We start from the raw sequence: 13,942 nt of genomic DNA on the forward strand, positions 1-13,942 counted from the left end.
TACTATTAACTCTTTTTGGATGTGACTGCCTTTTGAGTTGTATTCACAAGCTTAACTGAACTTAAGATGTTCACATTTCAAGTGACAGCATATTAATCGTTACCTTAGTAAATTTAAAATGTTGGGTAATCCCAAATTTAGATGCCAAAACACTAATTGAAAGTCTAAAATCCACATCCTACATAAGTGGCTAAATTTCACGGGAAAGAAGAGAGATAATAATATCAAAAGTCATGTGTAAATCCCTAAACAAAGATATGGAAAGTAATTAATATAAACCTAATAAGATAATAAAAGATATGTGAAGACAGAAAGGAATTTCCATACCTAATAGAGCTGTGACTAAAAATATTTCAACCTGTGTATTTACAAATTCTGCGTACTGTAGGTCTTAGAATCACTACACCAGATAGGCAGGTACACACCAAAACATCAGTAACATGGTTTATGGGTCTTGCTATGGTTTGGGAGTAGTTTGTCCCCCAAAGGTTCAGATGCTGGAAAGCTGGTCCCCAATGTTTAGGAACATTCGGGGGTTGAGGAGTGAGAAGCAATTATGGCACTGAGGTTACTCTGCTTTCTCAAGGGATAAGGTCAGCTGTTCTCCTGGGACCCTGAGTTGGTTCTCGTGAGAAGGTTCTTATGTTTAAAAAAAAGCAAGATTCACCTCTCCCTTCTCTCTGCCTTCCTGTCTTGCCCTGTGATTTCTCCCTATGTGACACCATGTAGCATGATGTGACACAACTGGAGGGGCCCTTGCCAGGGCTAGCACTGTGCAGTTTGTTTACACTGTCAGCCTCCAAACTGTGACCTAAAAAAGCTTCTTTTTCTTATAAAGCACCCATCCTCGGGTATTTCATATCAGTCACAGAAACTGAACTAATACAAGTTCCTTCTCCCCAACTCCCTTTGTATCCTCAGTATTTTGTACACACACACACACACACACACACACACACACGCACGCACAGGATTTATTTGCTAATTATAACTGTACCTTTCCACACAATGCTGCTTTTGATTAACCTGCCTTCCCCTTCCATACCAACTAGGAAACACCTACTCACTCTTCAAGGCCAACTTCAGCTCCATTCTTGTTTGATGGCTTCCCCTCCTCCCCCTCAATGTTTTCTGGCAATCCAAATAGCCCTCTTGTGTTCCTTGGCTCAGCAATGGCACCAAAATCCTCCTCTCCCGAATTCCACTCTGTCATTGATTCCATCAAGTCACTGACTGCCACTGGTGTATCCCACCGCACTACGTCTCCCCTGTACACATACAGCTTATTGGATTATTATGCTGGCCTCCTGCCTGGTCTCCCAGCTTCCACCCCTGACGCCCCATAGAACACCCTCCTATTGCCCATCCTCAGCTGCTGCTGAAAGCACCTGCAACACCTTCACATCGAGTCTAGATTCTGAATGTGGCCCCCTAGGCCCATAAGGTCCAGCCTCGGCTTCTCTTCCAGCCTGCACCTTTGTACATTTCAATTCCTTAAAAGCCTTCTGCTCTCCTAGGCTTTAGGGCCACTGTACACGGTGTCCTCCTTGCAATGACTTTGCCCCAAATCACCCACCTCTTTCCCTAAATGTCCTGTGTGCTTTTCTCCTTCACCCCTCAGCTCAGCCCTCTTCCTCAGGGAGCCTTTCCTGGTCTCCTTGCCCGGGTTTCTACCTCCAAGTCCAGGCTTTCACAGAACCACCCTCCAGGGTTAGACTAGTCACTTTTGTAATTTCACAGTTTTGGCTTAGTTCATTAATTAATTAATGCTTGCTCCCAGGCATAAGCTCCAAGAAGGCAGACCTGTGTACCTTCCTGCCCGCCCTATCACCTTCAGTAGTCCATGCAACGCTCTGCATGTTACAAGTGCTGAATAGAAATCTGTTGAATGAAGACATGAATAAAGGAAGGAGGGAAGGAAGTGGGAAGCAGGCAGTAAGCAAGGAAGGACATCCCTTATTCATGGTCACTTAATTTGTGTTTGTTGGATTACTTTGCAGACAGTTTTTCAACACACAAAGTACAACATTTAATATACTATGTTAATGATATATTTTAAATGCTCAGCTCTGGAGTTCTGCACATATGAGAGTCCTCCAAAATACGTATACACACTTCAGGAAAAGAAAAATAGTATGATTTTTTTTTTCAACAGATGGTGTTACCCTCGTATGAAGAACCCTAGAGGATGTTGTATGTGGCAGAAAACCCACTACACTGCTGGACCTTAGAGAAGAAACTGAAAAGCATGTGCAGCAATCTCAGTGACCGAGGTTACCCAAGCAGCAGTTCGCCATACTAATAAATGTCTGGGAGCTGATGGCCACCACTTTGAGCACCTCTTGTAATTGTAGAGGCCAAAGGTGCCTTGAGACATCTCAATAAATTTAGCATTAAAATATTTATATGTTTTTCTTTTCCTGAAATGTATACGCATGTGTACATTTTTTGGCAGACTATCTATCTGTCTATCCAGCCACCTATCTATCATCCGACCCCAGCCAGCTGGTCCTCCTCTGCCTTTGACACTCAGCTCTGATGCCTGTTCCTCCCTGCCCAGCCTTCCCTTCGTCATGCTCATCTCCACAATCCGTCTCTTATATTCCTTGCACAAACCGTTTTTACAAGCTCACTCATTTCTCAAGTCCCAGGGACAGAGCTACTTTTCTGGGAAGATCTCCCTGCTGCCTCTGGGAGAAGGGGAGGCCCCTTCTCCCATGTTTCTGCCACATTTATACCTACCACTATCAAAGCAATGACCACGTCTTCTTGTACTTGTCTCTCCAGTAAGCCCATCTCTCCCACTACATTGTAAGTCCCTTAAAGGCAAGAGAGAGATAGCCCAGATTGAGCACAGCAGCCTTGCACATAAATGGTCATAAATCAGTACTTGTTGAAAGAACAAAAAAGAAATGTGACTTTACAGTCAAGTATCCCTTAAAAACAGTGAAGCCTTCTGAGAAGTCACCATTAGGTGATTTTGTCCTGTGAATAACATAGAATGCACTCATGTAAACCTGGATGGTCCAAGCTATGACACACCTTCTAGGCTACAAACCTGTACACCAAGTTACTCTACTGAATACTCTAGGCAAACGAACCAGTACACAATGCTCAGTACATGCATATCTAAACATAGAAAAGTTACAGTAAAACTACTACGCAATGGGAATTTTTCAATGCCATTGTAATGTTATGTGACTATCAATGATTGTGTGGTCTGATACTGATGTAAATGTCATTATGTAGCATGCACACACAAATACAAACATGCATATATTATACACACACACACACACAGCAGTACCTTGGTTCAGTTTATGAACAATTTGGTTCACAAACGGAAGTGTCTGGCAAAATTTTGCTTTTGTTTGTGAACTCTGCCTCAGGTGACAAACACAAATGCGGCCATCTTTTCCAGAATCATGGAATGAATTAAGTTCGTGAACTAAGGTATTGCTATACATATTTTTTTCATATGTTTCATATGTGCAAAACTTCAGAGTTGAGTACTTAAAAGTATATCATTAATATAGCATATTATTAAATGTTAGGAAGCACAATGGTTGTAAATTCATCTATACAATGGACATATTAATACCTAACTCACAGGGTAGATACAAGAACTAAATAGGATACATAAATGAAATATTTAGTACAGAGCTCAGCATACTGAAAGTATTTTATAAAAATTAACCCCATAATCATAATCATTAGTATAGTCAGAGAAGTCAAATTGAATTTATAGTTCATTCTTCATTTATATCAGTTTTATTTTCCAAATTTTTAATTAAAACTTTAACAAGCATTAGCAACCCTACAAGGTCATAAAATAGCTGGAAAGGTTGTGATAGTTCATCTTCACTGTCAACTGGATGAGATTAAGAAATGTCTAGAGATGTTCGTGAATTGTGAGGGTGCTGACCTCCTCAGTGATGAACCCCTTCAAAACTTCAGAGCTAGGATTAGGAGGTGGCGCTTAGTGGAGGAAGCTGGTCACTAGAGTTGTGTCTTTAAAAGGTACATCTGTTCTCCCTCTACTTCCGGGCTACCATGAAGTGAACAGCCTTACTCCGCCATGTCTTTCCCCCATGATGTTCAGCTTCACCTCAGGCCACCGCACTGGAACCAGCTGATCCTGGACAGAGACCTCTGAAACCTTGAGCCAAAATAAATCTTTCCTCCTTTAAGGTGTGTGTGTCAGGTATTCTGTCTCAGCAACCAAACAGTGACTAATACAGAGGTAATTCAGAAAACCAAGGGTAAAAGAGAGTCTTATTAACTACAGCTAAGGGACAAACTGTTGTTTCAGTAATCTGCAGTGTATGTGTGGGGGAATAAGGGAATCAACAGGAAAGAATTACTTCCATAAAAAATTCTCTCTAAAATCAAAATGACAGAACAACAAATATTGCCATTAAAGTGCTATAAATATTTAGCTTCAATAACTATAAATATTTACTGTAAATTATTTCCTTTGCTAAAAAAGAGACATACATATTCATTCACTGCTTTTAATCACTGGACAGAGTAATGTGACTATAAATATTAAGGATCTAGCTAATGAATATGACATAAAAGGTTTCAATTAATAACAAGCAGGTCTCATATGTGGTCTACTAGATGCTATTCTGATTTAGAATTTCTGAAATTTAATGAAATAGATTACGCAAAAAGGAAAAGAAAAGAAGGTTATTTGTAACAGTATTTTGAAAAAAAAAATGAAAGAAGTGTTTACAAATGCTACCAGTATGTACAGTAGTTGATGTTTTTATTCTCAGTTCACATTTATCTCTGTGATAAATAATGAAATCAAAAGTCAGGGATCTGATTGGAGGTAAAACCTTTTCTCAGAGGTACTACAGTTAAAGGAGAAAATGTATGAAGAAAACTAAATTCATAACTTTTAATTACTTTACATAAGAATATGAAACTAATTTTAAACCAAATCATAATTCTTTTCACTGGCCACAACTATGGAGCAGTTTAGCACAGTATAATATAATATTCTTTGCAACATAAGTAAAATAAAATAAAAAGAACAAAGTTAGCTCCAAATGTCCTTAAGTCATCAATTTTTATATTTATTCACTCTTAATTTCATTATCACGATTTTGTGTTCATGTCATAAAATCTGGGGAAAATTTTGGTAAGATGAGATGAAATTCATCTTTATGAATGCTGGGATCTCAACCAGGAATGTCCTTCCAACTCATCCATTTCTCTTCCTGTAAGACTTGGTCAGGTGTCACTTCCTCTGAGACATGCTGCCACATACGTTGCATTTTTCCTGCCATGCAATGATCACTCTCCTTTCTGCAGAATGTGAGCTCTTTTAGGGTCCTGACCAGATCCACACGTATTTCCCAGTTCTTTGCACACAAAATATTCTCAGGAAATTCTGGTTTAATGCATCAGTGAATGTACAGTCCTACGAAAGGCCACCAACTGTGATTTAAAGGTTAAAATGAAAAAAAATTTTTCCCGTTTTTTAGTGAAATGAAACTTGCAGCATTTTCACTTCCAGATGCATCAGCATTACATAAAAGATGTTGAAACTATTTTAAAAAACAGACATGCTGCACATTTTCCTGTCTGAGAAGTTGTCTGACGTTACCAAGTCACGCAGGGACCCCCGGGTGTTCGGCTAGGTACTGATTCCACTCACTCGCGGAATGGAAATCTGGAGGGAGGGGGGGCCTCGGTAACACCAGCACCCACATCTCATTCCCATCTGCTGCCCAAACAGACCTGCAGAGCAGCCTGGCAGCTTTGCCCTCTCTCAAGTCCCAGCCCCAGAGAACCCCAGGACTCAAGCACACCAGCCTGACTTCCATGTTCCAATTTGACTGTAATTCTTATTCCCACATGGACCAAGTCCTCACAGAGCAGACCGAGCTCTCAAGACTGAACCTTCGAGCTGTGACGGTCTGCCTCACTATGTGCATGTGACATCATCACACTCCTGCCAACTCCTCCCTCGCGCCGAAGCCCACATGTTGCTCAGAAAAGAGCTGTGAACAGTAGAATGAAAAGTTTCTCATAATAACCTATGCAGGCTGACAGTCTACATTCAGAAGTATTAGTCACTGTTGGGACAATAAACATGGATTTTCCGAGAGATCACCAAGCCTTATTTAATGGCTTTTTTTTCTTTCATGCGTCAAGATTTTCTAGGCATTTGATTGGAAAAGTCACACGGACAGAATTCGTCTCCCACCTCTCGGATGCCACTCGGCAACTACTGTCAACTCACCCTATGACTTCTGCCACCCAAATGACCCCAGGGGCTCACTGCCAGAATCACACCCTGTAACCAGCCCTGTGTGATCGCAAGACATTGGAGACTATGAAAAAGTACTACGATAGATGGGCTGGGCCGGGGATTTAGCTCAGTGGTACCTCCACCTGCTCCTGCAAGGACCCAAGGACCTGAGTTCGATCCCTGGTACCAAAAAAAAAAAAAAGTACTATGATAGACAACTGATAAGATAATAGGAAAAAGAAGGGGAAATTCTGACACATGCTATCGTTTTTAAAGTATTTGTAAACTGTAAGCTGGGTGTGGTGGTGCACATCTGTAATCTCAGCTACTCCAGAGAGGCCAGCAGGATTGCAAGTTCAAGTCCGGCATGGGAAACTGAGCAAGAGCCTGTCTCAAAATCAAAAAAGGGTGGGGATGTAACTCCATGCTAGAACACTTGCCTAAATTGGGCAAAGTCCTAGGTTTAATTCCTAATATGGCAATAAAAAAAAAGAAGTACTAAATTGTACAAAGGTTGAAACCTACAAAAGAATGCAGGCAATGTGTATGTAACTGATGAAGCACGACACTAAAATGAACACCCATAAAGCTACCACCTTATTCAAGAATTATACATTATCTGTACTGATACACCCGCTTATTTGCTACTTCTCTAAAATAGCCCTCTACTTCTCCCAAGGTAACTAACTGCTGTCATGAAGTTTGTATTTATCACCCTCTAAAATATATCTCTTAATTTTGTGTGATAATGCTATCATATTGTATGTAGTAGTTTGTAGTTTTTTCACATACTATTGTTTCTAAGATTTAATGGCAAGTAGCTGTAGTTCGTTCATTTTCACTACTATATAATATTTTATTGTATTATTAAACTGATATAAGTTTGGCCTAAATCTGTCTCTGTAGTTGAGTGGTAAAGTGTAGCCCAAAGCAGCTTCCATAGATAGTGAACTGTTCCCTAACTCAATGTGTAAACAAATTATACCCTAATCATAAAGAGTATACTCTTGTAACCAAGCAACTGAGCCTCAGCCACTCGAAGCAGTCAAGTTTCAGCCAATCACAGGCTGCCAACTAATCAGACCAAGTCCACACAAGGCTAATGCCAACTACAGGCAATCAGGTTATTTCTCCATGTCACTTCCTCTTCTCTGGCCATCTTTTCTTCTGGAATGCTGCCCATTTCTAGAAGCTTTTTCTTGCTCAAGTACACTTTGTTAAATTTAACTCATCTCAGTTTTTCTTTTAACAGTTTCACAGTGTGAATATATATCCCTCCATTGATGGACTTAAAATTTTTTCAACTTCCATTTTTTTTCCTGTTAGAAACATGTTGTGTTCATTAAAACAACAGATACAAGCACAAGTTTCCCTGGCATACATGACTATTCTTCGTTACACAATAATACCATGCTATTTTCCAAAATGACTACATAAATCTATACTCCTACCAGCTGTGAATCCCATACATTTTAAAATTGATCAATTATCTTAGAATCAAGGAGACCTATTTGAGCTAAAGTTGGTGTTTTAATTTTAGAGGCTCAAGTTATGAATACCCATACAGAAGAAAACACAACTCTCTCTCGTGTCGGTAAGTTTGCACTGTTTATCATTAAATGTAACAACTGAGTTTTTTCCTAAAACAGGTTTATTTTACCACCTTGAAAGGTGACATTAAGTACCAACTTGGACTGGATGGAGGGTAAGCACTTTGGAAGCTTCGCAGGGCTTTATTTCTCAGACATTCAGTTCTCAAAGTGGCCATCATTGGTTTCAAAGAATGCTGTAAGGACTTAAGAGGTCACGGGGCCCAAACTGCCCACTTGAAACAGGAAATCGTGTACAATTCTAAAGTACCTTCAACTATGAAAAACTGAGGCACTGTTTCTCATTCCTTCAATATTAGAGAGAAGCAGAAGAACATGAAGTTGAAATAGATGAGGAAGAGCGTTCACTTTATTTTAGAATAGAAAATTTAAGCACCTTTATAATTACATTTTGCAGGACCTAGGCTTGGGAAAAGATTCTTCCCTCTCCTCAAGACCAAGGTCAGCGGTTAAGGCTCTTACGTCTTCAGTCCAGGCTTACAGGGTGGGTCCATATGGGCCAATGCTACACCATTCCTCCAATTATCCCTACTTCCCTCATTGGGTTGGGTCTGAGGGTAGGGCGAGCGAGCACAGGGTGCAAGAAGAGGCGGAGACTAATCCACACGGGTCACACAGTCTGATCAGTGTCACTTTATTCTGCATGCTCTTTAATCTGACAGAGCCGGGGGCGATGGGCTGGGAACCAGGCAGCATTGGGCAATTCTGTTTTCAATCCTTTGACTTTCTTCCCCAAGGCCACTTATTACCCTGTGTTACATGGGCTTGATCACTACTTTTTCCTTCCTTCTACCTTCTAGTCTCTTTCTTACAAGTTCACTCCCTGGGCAGGGAAATAGCTAAAAGGCGTGCACCCGGAGGAGGAAGCATAAAAGGCTTCTGCATGCACAACGGATGTCTCAGGAAACCTGAATGTTGACAGAAGTAAAACACGCAAGTTATGCTATTAGTGCCTGTTAAGTTGTCTATTTGAGATTTTTTGGTAACTATCAGCGTAGTTGCCTCTGATTAGATTCACACGTTTTAATTAAAGCGCGGCCTTATTTTAATCACACTGTTCAGGCTAGTAAGCTGGAACCCAGCCAGGCAGTGTTAAGAGCCTTTCCTTTTTGGTCAGGGAAGCTTTAACACAATACCCTGTTTTATTTTCTGCTAAAAGAGTAGTGTTTGAAAAGCCACCCTGTTTTGATATCTAATATCTGGTGCTGGCTACCTGCAAAAATGATGGGGGGAAAATGGGTCTGTAACCTCAGGTAAAACTCCAGATTATGGACAGCTTTCAAGATCGGCAAAAATACTGAAAAGCACTGCATTTTAAAGGAGCCCTTTCTAATGCCGGTACGTAAAGATCCTGTTAAAATACAGTCATTTTCCACAACTACAAAAATCTTTTATTTGAAAATGACTTTGTATCCTGATGTTGTGTTACAAGTATGTCTGGCTTTTTGTTCAGCGACTAGACGATCTTTTCAGGAGAATTATGGTACTTCATTCTAAGTGCTTAATGAAGGACTAATTAGTCCTCCTCCCTCCTCCTTTAAACTCCTATGGGAAATGAGGTCAGAACCTGCTTCCTACCCAAAGCACCCAGTGGAGGTTGCATCACCTACTACGGCAGCATTTGTCAAAGGGCGGCTCTCCACGGAGGCAAGGCAGGTATAAGAAACTTCATCAAGGGCTCTGCCTTCAACTAACTGGCAGGCTCAGTGCATAGAAAGGCCAAACACTTATTATAAGATCTTGCAAAGGAGCTGTTGAAACAAGCTGGACCACCCACCCACAGTGTATTCATTTCAGGGGCTCCTTCCTCTTTGTACTGCCAGAAGGACGGCCTTCCTGATCCTGGATGGCCACCCCGGAAGCACCGCACTCACCTGCAAGGTGCCAGCTAAAAGCCCCCCTCTCCCATCTGCAACCTACCTGCCTTCCTGTCAGCAAAACAGGCACCCTGAGAGGAGTGACACAGCTCTGGAACACCAGCCGGCAGAGGCTCCAAGGCAGCCTGTCAGGGGCTTAGCTCCTATCTTTCTCCTAGAGGTATGGTGCGCAAATTAGAGGTCATAAACACCTCTGGTGGAAAGGGGAAAATTCCTTCGGGCTTTGTAAGGGAACTTTCGTCAGCAGCTGCGAGAGAGTGTCTCCAAGGTGTCAGATGTATTACTTACATGCTCACCCTTGCCTCTCAGCCCCGCCAGGCCTGTGGAGACCACACCTTTTTCTGGTCACCATTATGGCAGCAGTGCTCATCCAGGAAAATGTTGCCTCAGATGTTCAAAGAATGCCTACCATGTCTGAGAAAACTGCTGGTCCCTGACAAGCTGCAGAAAGCTATTTTCAATGGAAGTGGAAGCCTGTCCTAAATGCCAGATGCAGCACTGCCGAATTCATGGGAGGGAGGAGGCTGGAAGGAAGCTATCTGGGCTCCCAGCATGGGTTCGAGTTTTACTAGGGGGACACATATGTCCAGCAATGAGAAGCAGCTGAGCTCTAAACTGTGCTGGAAGTCGAGTGAGCAGTCTAGGATCAAATAAAGTGTTAAGAATGATGGTAAGTAAAAAGGATCAAGCTGCACGTGTGTATGTACCAATTCCCACAATGAATGCATTTATTATATACCACACTAATATACACTAATAAAGAACAAAGCATGATGGTTCAATGCATGCTGTGTTGTGCATCACACACCGTAGGAGCCCATCACCCATGTGGCATGGTCACAGTCCTCCAAGGACTCGCTGCTATCTGAACCTCCAAAATTAGATGTTTTCATTTAAAGACTCTCCCTCTCTCTCCACAATATGCTACCTTGGAATGATATATCCAGATATCCAAAATAAATATTTGTTGAAGGCAGAGATTATCTACTGCCTTCCCCCTCCAGTTCATGGGCTGTAAAATGAGGTGTTGACACCTGTCTCAGAAGCTTGGTACAAAGCTGCAGTTCACTTACGGATATAAAAGTACGGGGACCACACCACACCCATGGCAGCCACCCGGGCACTGGTTTCCCTCCCTTTCTACAGAGCAGGTCGCAGCTGGCCAACAGGTGAAGACAACACAGGGTGCCGACCTCCCAAGGCCAGCAAGGCAGAGATAGGGCAGCAGGAACAAAGGGCACCTGTGACAGCATCTGTTTCACAAGAGAGGTGAAGCGAGGGATGCTGAGAGTGACATTTACTGCCAGCGCTGACCAGCAAGGCTGGGATCAGTGACAGTGACCTCCACCAAAAAAACACACCTCCCCCTCCCCGGGCTCTTAGCATCCAGCTGGGGGAGATGAGGTATCCAGGGGCATCTTCACAGGTGTCCCACATGGGCACCTGTGAGGCGGGGGAGCAGGTGAATCTCCATCTGGCCAGGTGACAGGGGGGCGAGGCAGCAGGGCTAAAGAGATGGTGCTCAATCAGAACCCACTGGTCACCAAGGACTGGCCCACACCCAGCAGTAGAGCCAAGGTCTTCTTTCTTTCCACTGCGTATCACAGCCACACTTAGCTTGCTCTGAAGAGTTTACAATCACTGCCTCCCCAAGCATGAACACAGCAATCTCACCAAGCACTGGGTGCACGGCCACAGAGAGCCCTAACAATGCAGGAGGGGAAGGTCCCAGAGCAGGCTGATGAAGAAATCTATTTTCAGGTTGAAAAAACTTTCAAAATCCCAAAGACCCTATTCAGGTATATACTAACCATAAGTCTCCATCATGGCTGCCCATTAAAAACAAGCTGAATGGATAGGAAGAAGAAGGCTATGTTTTAAAAATAATGAACAGTCACACCCACCACAAATAAGGTAATATTATTTAGAACATTGCTATGTTCAGATACCGGCTCTTCTGTCCGTTCCCTCTCCCCCAGAGACCTACTTGGAACCAATGAAGTACAGAGCACACTTTGGAGGGACCATTAATCTGACAGCGCCCATTGCAGTAGTTTTACTGGAACGTGACTTGGATTTACTTTTAGGAAACCTCAAAATGCAATACTTGGGAATAACGATATATATTGTACATGGAAATCTCTTCAATGTGGTTTATTGTGTCATGCAGCTACAGTGAATTGCTGGCTATTATCTTCTATTTAGTAATCAAAATTAATAGTCCTGGGATCACTCATGCTGTGTATTATCTGTAATAAATTGAAAAATTCCAGTTGAGCCTTCCCTAGACCACTGGTATACTTTGGGCCATTCCCTTCCTCCTTCCTATGATGAACTCTGTGCACAAAAAGTGTAGCACAAGTTTAATACTATCTAAGCAAAACCACAAATAAATAAAAGCATTATATAGTACTCCCCAAAGCCAAAGGAAATGACTTCAGAATATACACATCACTGATTACACTCCATTAATAACAGATAATTAAAAGTTGAGTGTATAATAATATTAAACAGCAGGTACAACTTTTTGCAAATTTTTCCCTGGTATTAGCGATGCAAAAACACTGACTGGATGTTTAATGCTAATCAAATTCATCTCTTCTTAAGAGCAAGTTTAGCCTAAAAGGAATGCTTTGAACAGAATGCTTCACTATTGTCTGATTATTCTAAATTTAAAGCTCCAACAAAGGAAAGGATTATTCTTCTTGAGGTTCAAGATTCATGAGAATTTGGTAATGAAATTCCTTTAGGAAAGCAAATAAAAAAATTGCTATCTAAAAGCTGCCAGTGTTTTATGCTGTATAGTGTTTTTACATCAAAGTCACCACTCATTCAACAACAAATGTTTGGAATAAATGAATGAAAGCAACAATCTCAAAATACTTTACGAGTTTAATCACCTATAAGTTATGAATCAGGCAGCAACTTCAATCATTCCTAAATGCACAGGCTGAGGCAAGTTAAATGTCAGCTTTTACCAAAGGCGCCCAAGCCAGACCTGGAAACTCAAGCCATGCCCTGCAAATCCTAGATGTCCCAGCTGTCAGAGCTTGTTGCTGGTTACAGTTGTTTCTCTGTGCACTCTGAGCGCAATCTAGATAGGAATCAAGTCTAGGCCAGGCGAGGTAAAACTAAGGAGGCACAACAAAGCCAGGCTTGTTCCTGAGATTATGCAGATGGCCCCCCAAAGAAAAAAGAGCCCCACCCCCATCGTAGTAATTAGCAAAGACTGAAAGTAAAATTCTTAATATCTAAGCATGTTACATTGTCACTCCCACAAAGCACATGGAACCAATTACTCATGGTTACAGCAAGAGTAGGAGAAACGTACACGCTGGGCACCAGATGAGAGGCGGGGCGCCGGGTTCGCCAAGGGTTAGGTTTCTTTGTCCAGTGTCACTACTAATACCCACCTTTTTCCATTCTGACCTCAGCCAGGATAATCTGAGAGTCAGACAGAGACATTTAAAATCTATTCGTTTCAGGGGCGGGGATTTAGCTCAGTGCTTTCTCCCCGTGCTGCGCAAGCGCAAGGACCCGAGTTTGATCCCGGGTACCAAAAACAAACAAAAAAACAAAACAAAAAAACCCCTAAAATCTATTTGTTTCAACTCAGAGGAGAAACGCAAGCAGAAGATTTTTGCAAATGGAATCTATCAGGCAAATAGAAGATTCTCGTGTATTTCAGGGTGAGGGCTCTCAAATCATAAATCTTACAGATTTTTAAATCCATACCAAGGGATTTAAAACTTATTATTATCCCCATTCAAAGCTGTCTTTTTTTTTTTTTTTTTTTCCGGCACCCAGGATCGAACTTGGGACCTTGCCCTTGCGAGGCAGGTGCCGGGACCACTGAGCTAAATCCCCAGCCCTTGACTGGTAGAGCAGGTCAACTTCATCTGTAGGGTTACTTCCCCTTTCTTCCCCAAGGGGCCTCCCCGCTTGGCCCTAGGGGTTTCCGCTCAGTGATTCTTTCCCACCCCTCCCCTGCCAACATTAACTCTTGTTTCGATATGAATACCCTTCACTCACTTACCCCTAAAAAAATCTGTACTTTAAACCTTTTAATTTTTAAAGCGAAGCATCAAAAGCTTCACTTCCCTTTAAATTCCAGCATCAGCAGGCAGCCAGCATTCTGGATGAGGAAACAGGATAAGGTAGCTCTCCCTGCTTCTAAAAGCGTATTTTGC

The 13,942-nt window shown here is 42.0% G+C and overlaps 1 protein-coding gene across 37 annotated transcripts in view; it reads right to left on the bottom strand.

The window, feature by feature from the left end:
- Positions 1–13,942, bottom strand: part of Atxn1 (ataxin 1) — a 398,693-nt gene that overhangs the window by 247,973 nt on the left and 136,778 nt on the right. Inside the window, exon 8 of one of the 37 annotated variants that reach the window (XM_087181207.1) lies at positions 2,743–2,819. The exons of the other annotated variants lie outside the window; for them this stretch is intronic. The gene's annotated coding sequence lies outside the window, so the exon portion shown is untranslated. The remainder of the gene's footprint in view (positions 1–2,742; positions 2,820–13,942) is intronic. 37 annotated transcript variants of the gene reach the window in all.

This window comes from Heterocephalus glaber, unplaced genomic scaffold, assembly GCF_053883595.1.
Source record: "Heterocephalus glaber isolate CG9 unplaced genomic scaffold, H.glaber_assembly_v1.0 deba00001472, whole genome shotgun sequence".
In the NCBI taxonomy this organism is placed as follows: Eukaryota; Metazoa; Chordata; class Mammalia; order Rodentia; family Bathyergidae; genus Heterocephalus; species Heterocephalus glaber.